Raw genomic sequence first — 16,318 nt, forward strand, 5'->3', positions numbered from 1 at the left:
TTTTATAGACATACATTGTATTGTATTATTGATAATGATATACTGTTGACACTAAGTACCCTGGTCCCATTTGGGAGCACTAGGGTTAATAGGTGTATTACTACTCGATAAATACTATTGGTTAACAATCCCTTGATATAGAGGATTGGTTCTGATGTTGTAATACACGCCCTGAGGAAGTCACGTCTGTGACGAAACATGTTGGCAATTCTGTGACGTCACATACCGGTGAATGGCAACTTGGAGGTAACTAACCCACATGGATACTATGCATGAGACTTGGACGTAGCACATGATGAATGGACGGAAAGCTGGGAAGCTGCGCACTCCTGCACTCCTGCCCTCCTATTTGGAGTTAAGACTCCTTTGAGCTGGATACAAGGACACAAGGATATTTCACCTAAGTGTGAACCTTACTGGCAATACAAGCTGTCAAAGCTGGGAAACGCATTGCTAGCACTTGCCCTGCTGTGGAGGATACGGCTCTGACTTGCCACTCCCTGCTTTTGCTTGTCCCAGGAGGGGATTCGGTCCTGTGGACTCTCGCATGTTGGAGTGTCGACACACCTGCTGCATGATTATCTTTCCCTGTGCTGGGAGGTTACAGAGGAACGGCACGGAGTGGACAGATCTCTATCTGCTGCCTGCAGTTACTTTACACTGGAGCTTTGAGGAGACACCAGAGTTTTATCTTCTCATGGAGTGACTTGGTCGTTTTCATCTGTAGAGAACCCTATGGACTTCCACATATACTACCTACTGATAAGTATATACTCTTGCATCTATTCATGTGCTCTATGCATTCATTGCATGTATATCCTTGCTAGTAAGCCCATCTGTATACTGCTATCTGATCAGCAGGATCGCTTATATCCATGGATGTTATGTCATTTGTAAATGACCTTGGTTAGTACGTTGCCTCCACTCACTACATTGTATCTGATTCATCCACTTGTGTGGCCTGTATTGAAGTAACTTATTACTTGATACTATTTGTTATATGGCCATGCTAAATGAGAATTTTTCTTAAAACTGATTTATTTGCCATTCATTACCCGGCCGGGTTTGTGATGTCTGTTTGTAGGTTTTTGTGCAAGATTGCATAATTTTACATATATATTAATAAACTTTTGATAATTAAATTGCGACTTTATTGAGCCGAGTGCCTTTTTTACCAGGTTTTTGTTTTTTCTTTTCCTCACTTATACAAGTGTATGCTGGATTTTTATGTTTGTAAAGAGTAACACGCTAACATCTATATGTATAGTAGATGGGGATTACGGTTGTAACGGCCGCCGCCGTCGCTCCCACTGCTCCCCGCCATCATATACTGACCTCTCCACGGCGTCCTCCAGCTCTTGGTGGAGACGACGTTCCTGCCTCACTCTTTTCTAATTGCGGCATCTCTTGCTGCTCTCTCCTTCTGTGTTTCATACACTACCTAGTGCGTGCGCTTGCTGACTCCCCCGATCTTTAGGGCCAGCGCGCACCTACTACTTAACTCTCCCAGGGTATAAAAGGAACCTCCCCCTGTCCACCATTGCTTGAGCAATTTGGATCCTCCCAGCTTGCTAGTGATATCTGATCAATTATTTGTTTTTCCTGTGTCTGACCTCAGCTTTTACCTTGACTCTCCTTGCCTGCTGCCTGCCCTGACCTCTTCCTAGTGACCCGTGACGTACCTCTGCCGCCTGCCCTGACCTTTGGCTTTACCAACCGTGCTCGTCTGCCGGCCTATGCTATACCTAACCTGGCATTCGTCTGCTGTTCCTTTACCATAACGACGGCCATCGCTAAGGGAGACTTCTCTGGGAGGTAGTGAATACCTGGAGTTCCCTTAGATTCCGCTATCTGGTTTAGCCCCATGTGACCCTTGATGACACAGTGGGTTCCCACCATCCTCTGTAGGCCCTATGACAGTCTGTCTATCCACAGGCCCCGTTACAACATTCAGTAGATAAATGTTACAGATACATTATGAATTGGTTATTGTACTCCTTTACTGTTACACTAGGCTCTATTGCCATATGCAGGGTCATTTTAACAAATTTGTGGGGCACGTGGCAAAGATTTAAAAGGCAAATCGGCCCACACCCAGAAGATGTTCATACCACCCCTGTTATCCCACAAAACAGCTCTCAAGGGTTTATGCAAATGTGACCCAAAATAGGCGTTTATGGGAGGGTCTGTGGGTGTTCCTGGGTGGATCGAGGTAGGGCTTAAAATTTCCCTCGAATGGTGATTCAAATTTTAGGAGATCTCCACCCAGGACAACAGCCTCAAAAGCTCCATGTGGTGTGTCAGCCACAAATGTTCCTCAGAGACCGGCATAGACCGCCCACCAGAGTGCCTGCCACTGATCGCCCACCAGAGTGCTTATCACAGATCCACCCAAAGTACTTGTCACAGATCCTTACCCAAGCGGTCCCCTTTATATAAGCGTATACCGGAGACAGTGTATACAGCGGTCAGAAAACATCACATAGCCCCAACATACATATTACATACACTGCCCAGGTGAATAGTGCCATACAGTATATCCCTGTACTGATCTGTGATGTTGCTGGCTGTGTGAGGTGTCCAGGGATTAGGCTACCATGATGATCTATGACTGCGGGGGCAGGGACGGAGGTCACATTGGGGGTAGATACTACATACTCTACACAATTGTGGCTGTACTTTTATTGGGCAGATTCTTCAACTATAACGCTGGCGTGCTCCTCGGTAGTCCTCTATTCGCATTCTCCAGAAACAGCGCCACTCCTGTCCATGGCTGTGTATGGTATTACATTCAAGTGAATAGAGTTGAACCGCAAGACTGTACACAGTCCATGGTCAAGAGTGGCGATAACCCGTTTAAAGCATTTTTTTAATCAATATATACGGCTGTCTTTCCTCCTTTACAAATTGTGATCCCCTCAGCTCAATTGTGACTTGGAAACATATCACTTTTATTGGTAGGAATATTTATTATGTTTTCATTCTTACAGTTTGTTCATATACATAACAGATTAATTCACTGGTGTGGCACTTTAATAATATAGTCTATTGTAATATTCGCTTCTCTGCACTGGCAGTAAGCCCAAGACCCAGCCCAAGTCCTACCAGTCATATTGTGCCCTCTAGTGCTTCAAAGGGGGTCTACATTTAAAAAAAAAAAACTGAGCTTTAGGCCTTATTCAGACATACATGAGGAAACTCGGATGTGAAAAACGGCAGTTTTTCACATCTGAGTTGCCCCGTGTGGGTCCCGTTTTCACGGATCCCCGTAGCCTTTGATTCTATGGAGGTATCCGTGAAAACGGAAGAAAATAGGACATGTTCTATTTTTCAATGGACCCTTCACACGGTCTGCTGAAACAACGGACGTGTGAACGGCCCCATTGAAAAACATGAGTCCGTGTGACAGCGGTTGTTTTAACGGCTGTCACATGGCGTATTCTACGTTAGTCTGAAAAAAGGTCAATTTTACGGGGAAACAAAGGATCAGGCATGTAGAAATCCTACATGCTTGATCTTCTTTCTACCGACATCTGCAGGTAGGGAACTGTTGGGTCCTATATAGAGGAGTTCTTTGGCCGATCCCACCAAAAAGACCAACTTGTCTGGTTAAGAAAACCCAATTTATAATACCATGAGTCAATAGAAGGGAATCCCACGAACAGCACCCTCATTTATCAGCCAGAGTGAAGAGCGGCAACAAAAAGCCTCTCTCCCTCTGAAGGACCGGGCAGCCCATTTATTTCCAACATTCATTTGGGGTCCCTATCGGCCAGAATAGAGAGCGACTTCAAAGAGTGGCTCTTGTTCTAGAGGACCAAACATGTCCATGCATTACATTGATGGTCCTTTGATTTCACTGGACACCATGGAATGCATAATTTACCCTGCGGTGGCACAGTAAGGACTTCCTGTACATTCCTCTACCTCCGAAGGGCAATGTATGGGCAGTCATGACTCGATTTACATTTTTGTAGTCAAATATTGATTCTTCTTAAAGGGATATTCCAGCTAAAAATATTAATTCCACTGGATAGATGGTAAATGTTAGGCTGGGTTCACACTACCTATTTTCAGACGTAATGGAGGCGTTTTACGCCTCGAACTACGTCTGAAAAAACGGCTCCAATGCGTCGGCAAACATCTGCCCATTACTTTCAATGGGCTTTACGATGTACTGTGCCGACGACCCGTCAATTTACGCGTTGATGTCAAAAGACGGCTCGTAAAATTACAGCCTCGTCAAAAGAAGTGTAGGACACTTCTTGGGACGTTTTTGGAGCAGTTTTCTCATAGACTCCAATGAAAACAGCTCCAAAAACGTCCGTAAAAAATGCAGCGAAAAACGCCGCGAAAAATAAGAGTTGCTCAAAAAACGTCTGAAAATCAGGGTCTGTTTTCCCTTGAAAACAGCTCCATATTTTGAGACGTTTTTGATTCTACGTGTGAACATACCCTTAGACTGGTGACTGCTGGGACCCGCATAATCACTTGAACAGGGGACCCCGTTCCCCTGTCCCCCCGAGCCACACAACATACGTGGCAGTAAGCATGCTCCATCAGCTGTACTAGACAGTGTAGTAATATCCAAAAATATAAGACAAATCCATTATTATTCTGTATTCAGTAGAAAGAACAGGGAACAAATCTGGCAAAAAAATCTTCTCTTAAGTTTACTATTACCTAGTATTATGTTCAAAGAATTAAGGGCATAGCAAACAGAAGTAAAAATATATAAATAGGGGTTCCACGTGGAATCGTTCCCTTTAAAAGTAGTCAGCGTAAGGCCATAGCAGAAAAACGCATTGATTATGAGTAATAAAGCTATCGTTTTGGTGGCTTTGATATGAGCATCTAGATTAGGGTTTCGGCAGCTGTCACCACTTTTTTGCATCTTCTTCATGTGTCCGTAGATAGATTTCATAATGGTCACCAGTGATGCTAAAGAGAAAAGAAGCCCCAAAGAAGACAACCCAATGAAAGCTTCATACAAGCAAACACATCTTGGTGGATCGAATGAGGCAGACGTATTTTGTCGGGAAGCATTGAGGACCATCTTTGACCAATTTTTCTCCGATAAGTCCCATGAGAAAGTAAGACTTAATAAGAAGGAGCCAATAACGGATGGAAGTAGGAGCAATAGGATCATCTTGGGGAATCTTCTTTGGAGATACACGTAGAACTGGTGTTGGATGTTCACAATTCGGAAGCAAAAATGTACAGATAGCCAGGTGGAAAGCCAGATGTTACAAGACATTATTGCCAGACACACAACTGTGCTAACCCTTTGGACTTCAAAAGTGAACACCAAATTGATCTGTGGTAACCGCAAAATATATCCACAAAATGTAAGAACTTCGTATAATGAGCTGAAGAAGCTGATGCCACAAATAAGTTGATCAGACCTGTTAATGTTTTTGTTTTTCACCCATTCCAGGGCATTCACGACAAGAAGGAAGGTGTTGCCTAAAAATGAACTCGATAGAGCAATAATATCAATAATTGTTAGCACAATGGTCAACATATTGATTCTCTTTGGTCCTGAAAATTTTTACCGAAGCGTTCTTGTTGACCGAATGTGAAAGGTCTGTAGACAGGACAAATATTAGACACGTCGTGAGTGAACATTGATGAGAACAATGCAAATACTGTCTCCATGCAACTGGACACATCTTTTCAGCTTAACCATTTCCCGGGCATTCACGCCGAGAAATGTACTCAATTGAGTCATAGCCAGGGTTCATCACCAGGATAGTAGTCAGAATGCGACAACCAGAGAATGAGACAGAGGCATAGTTAGAGTACAGGCCAAAGGTTAAAATCAGGAGGAGACTAACCGGTACCAGGTGACAAATCCAAGGAATGACATAGAAGCGAAATCCGGAAAGCCAAGGTCAGGATCAGAGTCAATAGCAAAGGATATACGTTAAAAAAAAAGACAAGGCTTTGAGGTTAGAGTCCGCTTTAAATAAGCTACCAGAGTGATGTCATCTAGGAGGGTCCGGTTGCCATGGCCCGCCAGAACTGCCAGCAGGAGGCATCGCAGGAGGGGGGAGAAGTCATTCAGTTTGCAAGGTAACTTGATGCAGCCTGTGGCTAGAGCCACGGCTGCCACTGGCGACTTGCTGCTGGAACAGGGTAAGGCCTCATGCACACAAATTTATTTTTTTCCTCCCGTAAATACTGGTATAAATACAGGTCCTTGGTCATACGTATTCAACCCGTATTGCACCAGTATTTACGGACCCGTGGGTCCGGTGTCACCAGTATTCCACCCGTATTTATGGGCACGTTTTCGCTTCAGAATTGCACTGCACTAATCGGCAGCCCCTTCTCTCTAGCAGTGCAGGGTAGAGAGAAGGGGCAGCCCTTTCCATAGTAAAAGTAAAAGAAATTCATAATTACTCGGCCGTTGTCTTGGTGACACGTCCCTCTTTCGACATCCAGCTCGACCTCCCTGGATGACGCGGCAGACCATGTGACCGCTGCAGCCTGTGATTGGCTGCAGCGGTCACATGAGCTGAATTGTCATCCCGGGAGGCCGGACTGCAGGAAGAAGCAGGGAGTTCTGGGTAAGTATGAACGTCTATTTTTTTTACAGGTTGATCTATATTGGGATCGGAAGTCACTGTCCAGGGTGCTGAAACAGTTACTGCCGATCGTTTAACTCTTTCAGCACCCTGGACAGTGACTATCCCCTGACATCACCTAGCAACGCTCCCGTAATTACGGGTGCACACACGTAGTCACACGTAATTACGGAAACCCCATAGACTTCTATGGGCCTGCCCGTGCCGTTATTACGGCCTGAAATAGGACATGTTCTATATTTTTCAACGGCCCGGGCACCTTCCCGTACGCATACCCGTGGCCAATAGAAGTCTATGGGCCCGTAATTACGGGCCGTAATTACGGGCCATAATTGCAGGCTTTTTTACGTTCGTGTGCATGGGGCCTAAGGGAAATTATTGAAATTCAACATCAGGAAGAATGGCAGCCAGTAGAACCAAGTGACTATGGGGATTCCAGGAGAGGTAGAAGCTCCATACATATAAATAACATATCTATATATAGCAGGTGGGTATTACCCATAGGTAGTCACTCAGGTTATTTTTCAGATCACAACTGGATATCTGCTTTTACCATATTGATCTAGAATGAGATGCGGTGAAACCAAACCTTTTTCTATTGATTACATGAATCCTTACATATGATAAAGGGCTTTTCAGACCTTCATATTACAGCTCCATGTGGGGTCAGACGCCGATCAGCCAGAACATTAAAACCCCCTGCCGAATATTGTGTAATTCCTCTTATACTGCCAAAGCACGTCATGCATGGACACCAAAAAGACATCTGAAGGCGTCCTGTAGTATCTGGCAGCAAGATGTAAGATACACAATATGGACAAAAGTATTGGGACACACCTCTTATTAATTAAATTTAAGTCGGTCCCATTGCTACAAGTGTATAAAATCCAGCACTCGCCATGGAGTCGGCTTTAAAGACATTTGTGATAGAACGGGTCGTTGTAAAGACATCACTGAATCCCAGCGCGGTCCTGTAATAGGACGTCACCGATGTAACAAGTCAGTTCATGACATTTCATCCGTCCAAGTTATTCCACCATCACCTGTGAGTGATATTATTGTAAAGTGGAAGCTTATAGAAACCACAGCAAATCAGCCACGAAGTGGGGACCACGTAAAGTTACAGAGCCGAGTGCTGGGGAGCATAAAAGTCACCAACTCTCTGATGACTCAATAACTGCAGAGCTCCAAACCTCCTCTGGCATTAATATCCACACAAAAACTGCCCCGGGAGCTTCATGGCACGGGGGCCGAGCAGCTGTATGCCAGTCTTACATCACCAAGCACAATGCCAAGTGCCAGATGGAGTGGTGTAAAGCCGCCGCCACTGGACTCTGGAGCAGTGGAAACCTGTTCTGTGGAGTGATGAATCACACTTCTCTATCTGGAGTCTGATGGACGAGTCTGGGTTTGGTTAATGCCAGGAGAACGTTACCCGCCTGACTGCATTTTGCCAACTGTAATGTTTGGTGGAGGAGGATAATAATATGGGGTTGTTTTTCAGGTGTCGGCCTCTTCGTTCCTGTGAAACGAAATCTTAATCCTTCAGCACACAAGACATTTATGATAATTGTAGCTTCCAACTTTGTTGGAAAAGATTATTAAAGAGAAAGCTTAAAGGGAACCTGTCACCAGCATTTCACCTATTAAACCAGCAATACCAGGTGGTAATGGGTGAAAAATCATTTCTATATAACCTATAATTGTCTTCATATTCTGCTCTGTAGCTTTAGTATTCAGCTTTTAAGTGTTCCCACACCGTATGCTAATGAGCATAAAAGAGTCAAATCTTCGTTTGAAAAGAGTCAGATCTTCCTTTGAAAAGAGTCATATGTTCATTCCTCAAGTCTTTCAGAGTTTACCCGCCTCCTTACTTTTTGATTGACAGCTCATCGCCTTCCCCCAGCACACACAATCCTTGCTTGTGCATTGACATCCTCTTCTGGTGTGTGCTTACAAATGGACACCGGATTATTACGATAAAAGGCGCAAAATGTTTGCAGACCGTTATTTACAGTCGGAGGAGGAGTTTAGGATAGGGGATAACGCCAATGAACTTTTTATAGCAGCGGCCAGTGAGGGACAAGTAAAGTTCAATAGGTGAAATGCTGGTGACAGGTTCCCTTTAAGGCCCCAGGCATTTTGCATCTACAGGCTCCTATATCCCATACAAATTTACTTCTTTTTTTTCTGCAGAGTTTACTAAAGGAACCTTCTAAAGACTGTAACCCTGGGTGGTCCGCTAATTTATTGCAGACTCAAATCAGGCCACTTTAAAAGCCCCTTTAAATTGTACCTCTAGTTATACTGACTCATGTACTGTCTGTAGGTGACCGTGGGTAGCTTTAGGAGCTGGATATCCAGGGGATACATTTACAAAGGGGACTGTTTTGTTGAATTACCCTTAAAGGGATTGTCCACTACCAGACAGCCTATCCAATGGATAGGTCATCAGTATATGATCAGTGGGGGTCTGACACCCAGACCCCGCACCGATCAGCTGCTACAGCTGCCTGCGGGCACCGGACGTCCATGCCGGAAGCAGATGGCTCCGGTCACGAAATAGCGGCCGATTCAAGTGAATAGGAGCAGAGCTGCAGCTCGGCCACTATGCAATGTATGGAGCCAACTGCTTCCAGTCCCGTACATTGCATACTGTGCAATGACATCTGATGCCTGCAGGCAGCCGGAGCAGCTGATCCGTCTGGGGCCCGGGTGTCAGACCCCCACAGATCATATACTGTTGACCTATCCGGTGGATAGATCATCAGTTGTCCGGTAGTGGACAACCCCTTTAATGTGATTAAATTCTAGCTGCCTAAAGTCACCACTAGAGGGAGCATATTTCGCACTTATTTATTTGGAGGTGTATACATTTGTATATGGTAAGACCCTAGTGGTGGCTGAAAAATTGCATTATTGACCTCTATGCTGGTATAGCAGAAAAAGGAGTCACCACGGGCGCTGCTGTACTTCAATGGAACCAAAATGCTTGGAAGGTTCAGATCGTTGGTAATAATGTACGGAAGAGTGTAAGAATAAATGGAATTTATTAATAATATGACTTTTTTTTTTTTTTTTTAAATAAATGGAATTTATTAATAATATGACTACGCGTTTCAATGCCGTACTGGCATCTTCATCAGGTCATGGATGAACAAACAAAAAGTCACTGTTTAAATAGCCATGTTGATGTTGAAAAACCCGCCAATGTGAACGGGGTCAAGGTGTTTAAGTGACGTCACAGTTCAAAGTTCAAAATACACAGGACCGGAGAAACACACAAAAACAGTAAAAGTATGTCATATAATAAAAACAATAAAAAATGAATAGAGAAAGAAGAGTTTAAAATGTATGAAAAGAGAACATAATGAAAACCATGTAATTAAGAAGGTTTGAAATGTAGTACGTAATGTGTGCCGAAGCGACACTGAAAAAAAAGGCTGCCCGATAATATAGAATAATAATGTAAGTAATTAAAAATGTAAGTAATTAAAAATATATAGGTATGGACTACAAAATCCGGTGTATAGTACAAAGGTACTAACCTTTATGTACCAGAATTTATATAATTAACAGAATGATAACCATAATGTCGGCAATGATTCAAAGCGGCGATATACATATAAGGAAATGGGAATAAAACAACCCACTAGTTGAGGCAGGCTAGATTTCAGAAATATTAAATAGCCAAAATTGTATAATAAATTAGAATATAAAACATTATATATGATATATATATATATATATATAAAAAAATGTATATATATATATATATAAAGGTAAAGGTGGTAATACATCGGCAATAGGAAAAAAATTATTTTCATAGAAAGAAATGTCCATATGAATAATAAAACAGTAGAAAAAAATTAACAGAACTGTCGGGAAATGACAGAGAGGTAATAGTCTTATAAATTAAAACAAAGTCGGCAAAGCCGATAAATTGTAATAGATGACAAAACGAAATAAGGAGAAAGCAATGTGTCATGAATGAAATTCAAAAAGGGAACATAATGAATAATATATCTGAGGGGGGGAGCATCAAAAATGTATACGAAATTAACTGGTAACATGGTAAACGGGTTATGTATAAAAGTGATATATATGAGATACACTGAAATGTAAAGTCGGCAGGGCTAAAATGTATTAGGTGATACAGTGAAATCGATATCATAGGTACAGGAATTTATGATCATTAATAAGTAGAGGCATAAAGACAAAAATGATAATAATGATAATGGATGATAATAATGGAAAATGAATAAAATAAAATGAAATATGAAATATAAAATAATAATGAAATAAAAAAAAATAAAAAAAATAAATAACCGGAAAGTAGCATCATAATGTACAAAAAAATATATAATATAACTGTGAAAAATGAAAATGAATGAAAATAAATATAAATGTCAATAGTAATGAATTTAAAGAATAAAACAAAAACAAAAATATGACAGAAGAAGTAGCATCATAATGTACAAGAAAATCACCAGAATAAGTGTAATATACCTTCGTAAACACAATAATATAATGATAAGTTGATAATCAATGATGTTTAACCGCAGAAAACACAAAGTTAAATGATAAATAATAAAGTGATATACTAATCAAGAGTGGATTCGGATATATCATTAAGGCCATCCGGTTGGAGGGTCTTCATTTTAAAGATCCAGTAATTTTCGGGCTGCTTAAGCTTACTATTCATATTATTAGTAAATTCCATTTATTCTTACACTCTTCCGTACATTATTACCAACGATCTGAACCTTCCAAGCATTTTGGTTCCATTGAAGTACAGCAGCGCCCGCGGTGACTCCTTTTTCTGCTATACCAGCATAACCTTCGCGGTCGTTCATTTGAATCACCGGTCCCGAGTCCTGGCAGCAGCTGTACCTTTATCCTTTATTGCCTTCTACCATCCGTTACCAGGTGAGTACCACTCTTCTTGTACACCACTCCATACCTGGGTAACCTGCACTATGTGGCGCCGTGTTTTTTGCTTTTTCTCACATTATTGACCTCTAGAACTATATGTATGGAGCTCTGTATCAAAAAAAACAAAGCTGCATCCTCCAAAAAAATATTTTGTTTTCTACTAATTCTTTATAGAAGTTTGATGCCCTAAAAATTAAATGTTTAAAGCTAAAACTAGAACTAATGAATATTAGGATTATAATAAATATGCGGATATTTTGAGTTTAAAGGCTATGTACACCTTCACCACCATGTTTTGTACTGTCCCAAAGCATCTAAAATGTAAAATTAAGCAACTTTGCAAATAGTCCTGATTAAAAATGTAGTTTTATGTCAGGCCTTTGTCTCCATGGTAACAGACTACAAGTAAACCCTATGTAGTCTGATCTTGCAGCTATGCTATCTAACATCTGTCCCGAACCTATAGCTAACCTACCACAGGTAACTTTTTTTTATTCAATACGGGGGAAAAAGGGCAAGCTGTCTCTATAGAACCACCTATAGATGACTACCCTGTTGTCGATGTCTAACCAAGGAGAATCAGTACCTTCCCAGAGCTGCTTCAAAGGAAACTCACTCAATTGTGCTGCCTACAATTGGGTGTCTCTAGTTTGGCTATTAACCCAAATCTTGTTTCAAGTCTCTAGAAAGTATCGGGCATTAGGTTACAGAATAGTCACCTATAGGTGGCACTAGACAGACCGTTTTCCTCCTTCTGGAGTACCGGTATTTTGTATACATTTTCCCAGGTAACATTGCCTTTAAGACTCCCTGCCAGCAAGTAGAATCAGTACTTTCCAAGAGAAAAAAAAGGAGAAGACTCAAAGTTATGTTTATAAATTGTAATTTATTTCCTACCATTATTACCCTATAATTATTAATATAATATTACTAGAATTATATTACTGCTATCATTATTACCCTAACACTATGAGATCCCTATTCCTAAAGCTGTTGATTCAGAAGAAGGCGAAAAACCCTGGACACATTCGGCCAATTTATGCCACAAGGGAAAATTCCTTCTTGATCCCGGGAAAAGGCGATCAGTCCGAGAACCCTGGATCAAAGCCGCTAATTCCTATTACAGTTTACTAATTATTACAGTTAATTAACCTAAATTATAATGAAATGTATTTAAATTATTATATTGTTAGTATTACTTTGGTGTTGTTAATAATAATATAATGATACTACTATTGCTATCACTAATATCTAAGTCCCTATTCCTAAAGCTGTTGATCCAGAAGAAGGCGAAAACCCTGGACACATTCAGCCAATTCGTGCCACAAGGGGAAAATTCCTTCTTGACCCCGGCAAAAGGCGATCAGTTCGAGAACCCTGGATCAAACTCGCTGCTAAATATTATAGTTTACTATATTTTATAGTTAATTTACCTAAATATGTTATTATTATATTAATTTGTTATTATAAGATTATTATTATTATTATTATTATTATTATTATTATTACTATTATTATAGTGGTATTTTTATTGCATATTTTTAATAAGACTATACTATAATTATTAGTTTATTGAGACTATTCTATTTTTTATATAATCTTATTACTACTATAGAACTACTAATATTACTAACATTTTTATTGTTATTTTCTTATTTATATTTATTATATCCCTATTCCTAAAGCTGTTGATCCAGAAGAAGGCGAAAAACCCTGGACAATTTGAGCCAATTCATGTCACAGGGGGAAAATTCCTTCTTGACCCCGGGAAAAGGCGATCAGTCCGAGAACCCTGGATCAAAGCTGCTGCTATTATTATATAATTATTTTTGTTATTACTCTCTTATTATTATACTATTTCTAATATTACTGCACTCTTGCTACCAATATTAATATGACTGACCTTTTTAATCTAACAATTATTAATATTATTATTATTATCATATTAATAATATTACTGTTGTTGCTGTTGATGTAATAACAGTTAAGATGTTTCCATACAAGTCTTCATCTTCTCATAGGTCTGAGGAGGATGGTCCAGATGATGTTCCTCTTCCCTCTGATGTTCTTCATCATATCATGGAGGAAGGAATGCTGGCGGATTTTCTTTCTTCTTCCTGTCCGACACTGAATTCTTCTCATCGCATCTTTAACCGTTTTCTCTTCCTCCTCCTCCTCTTTCTCTTCATCCTCCTCTTTCTCTTCAACCACATTCTCTTCTTCTTCATCCTCGTTGTCTGATTTCTCATCAACCTCCATGTCTTCCACTTCATTGTCTTCCTCTTCCTTGTCTTCCTCCTCCATGTCTTCCACTTCATTGTCTTCCTCCTCCTTGTCTTCCTCCTCATGGTCTTCTTGCACTTGTTCCTCCTCGCGCTCTTCTGCCTCTCCTTCCTCCTTCTTGACCTCCTCTTCCTTCAGATCCTCACACAGATGGCTTGATGTAGGTTTCGGCTCTTCTTCATCCCACGGCCATGGCAGATATTTCCGCTGAGCTTCGCGGTTCGTTGGCATGAGGCGCTAAGAAGATAAAATATTCAGTCAATTGTCTATTGAAACGTTCCAATAACATTTTTCCATCTATAGAAAGAACATGGATAAATCTGTTATAGAGAGAACATAATAACCAGTATGATCACTGACCTCCATCTTGAAGATTGGGGATGGTAAGAATTTCGTGCAGTAGATCAGGCGCTGTAGATCTCTCTCCTCCGTGGTGCTGGGGTAAGCTGAAGAGAGAAAACAACCAGATAATGGGATCAGTCATAAAACGACACCATAAACCATAACATAACATTACAAAAATATTCCTTTAATCTGTCATCAATGGAACATGAAAGGTGCTTTATTTTAAAATATTCTGGATTATTGGACGGGCATAGAAAAGTATAGAAATCTTAGTTTCAATCTTCAATTTCCTTACTGGTTCTCTCTGCTCAGTCTTCCACATTATAGTACAGTTCTGTGCTAAATGACCACATTTTAGGGATTATCAGATACAAAGGAATTTTACTGTATTTTGAGATCATCTATCAATCACTTTCTTGTGGTAAAGTCTAATTATTAAAAAAAACTCACTTATGAAGGGTCTAAGTCCAAAAGCGGATTCCTGCTGCCGATAGATGTCCTAAAGAGAAGAGAATCCAGTAAGTGACCTCTTATCCCTCCTCAGGAATGGACAGTAGGACAAGGGGTCAGTTTTACAAATGGGCAGCCAGTGATTTGTGGACTTGTTACCTGTCCGGGGCTCTTACTCAATAAGCGGCTACTTGTCTGAGTGGACAGCCGGCCACATGGACCTCTCCTGCTGGATCCAAGTCTCCTGCTACATGTCCATCACAGGGAAGGAAAAAACAGGACAATGAAGCCACTGACCTCCAGAGATCTGCTGCCCGCTGCCATCCTGTACCCGTCCTGAACTGTAGAATCCAAATCACAATCTGAAACACAAAAAAGAGATGTCGTCCCAGATCTGATAAAGACCCAAAATCCTGCAACTTTCCACATGTATTAATAGTGAATGTCCAAAAATATATATATTTTTTTTTCATCTAAAAAGATCCAAAATACTGAGTTGAATAATTAATTGTTTGGGACGCCAATTACATACGGTAGCTTCAAAATTGTGGCCTGTGATTGGTGCCTCAGGTCACATGATCTATAACCCATAAGTAATAGCAGTGCACAAGTACAGACCACGCAGCGCCATAATCTGGGCAGTGCAGCGCTTGGCGGTCCTATAGCTCCCATAGATCTTGTATGAGGTGTCAGTGTGCGGCTGCATCTCTTTTTACAATCTCCTCCACACTGCGGTCGTCCGGTTGTGGAGGAGAGCAGGGGCGTAGCTATAGGGGTGCAGAGGTAGCAGTAGTACCCAGACCCTGATACCTGAGGGGACCAGAGGCTAAAAAAGAAGACACCAGTATGACAAACATCACATAGTAGATGGGGGCCCTGTTATAAATATCACACTGGGCCCCAGGAGTTTCACAATATGCCTCTGGAGAAACGGATACTGGGGACCCCAGTACTATTGATCGTGGGGGTCCCGGCAGTGATTAAACATGTATGGCCCCTCCGGTGTATAGGTGAGAAATGTTTCTGGTGGGAGAATCTCTTTATCATGAGCGATCATCGTTTTCTGCGGTGTTTATTTCTTACATCTTGACATTATAGAACATTTATCTCTGGAAATCTTCATGTAACATTCTCCACGGTGGATTTTACTGTATTTTGGGCTTTGTACTCTCATATATATATATATACAGACAGTGATAATACATTGGAGTGTGGCCTGTACTGGTATTTGTAGCCGTATAGGAGGAGGAATATAAGTAATACTGGACACAAATACATATGGTATATGGGATTTCATTGCTGCCCTATAAAGATATATGACATGAATATTTTGTCTATGTTAATTCCATTCACAAGTACAGAATACACCCCAAAACATCAACCAAAGAGTCCCCATTTACAGCGTCAGAAGAGTGACCCTATAAACAGTTCCAGCAGACCGCCCCTCATTAAAAATAATGCCAGCAATGCCCACACATAAATAATGCCAGCAGAGTGCCCCTAATAAACATTACAACTGGCAGCAGAGAGTCCCTAATAAACATTACTGGCAGCAGAGAGTCCCTAATAAACATTACTGGCAGCAGAGAGTCCCTAATAAACATTACTGGCAGCAGAGGGTCCCTAATAAACATAACTGGCAGCAGAGAGTCCCTAATAGACATTACTGGCAGCAGAGAGTCCCTAATAAACATTACTGGCAGAAGACGGTCCCT

Source organism: Rhinoderma darwinii, chromosome 12, assembly GCF_050947455.1.
Source record: "Rhinoderma darwinii isolate aRhiDar2 chromosome 12, aRhiDar2.hap1, whole genome shotgun sequence".
Lineage (NCBI taxonomy): Eukaryota > Metazoa > Chordata > Amphibia > Anura > Rhinodermatidae > Rhinoderma > Rhinoderma darwinii.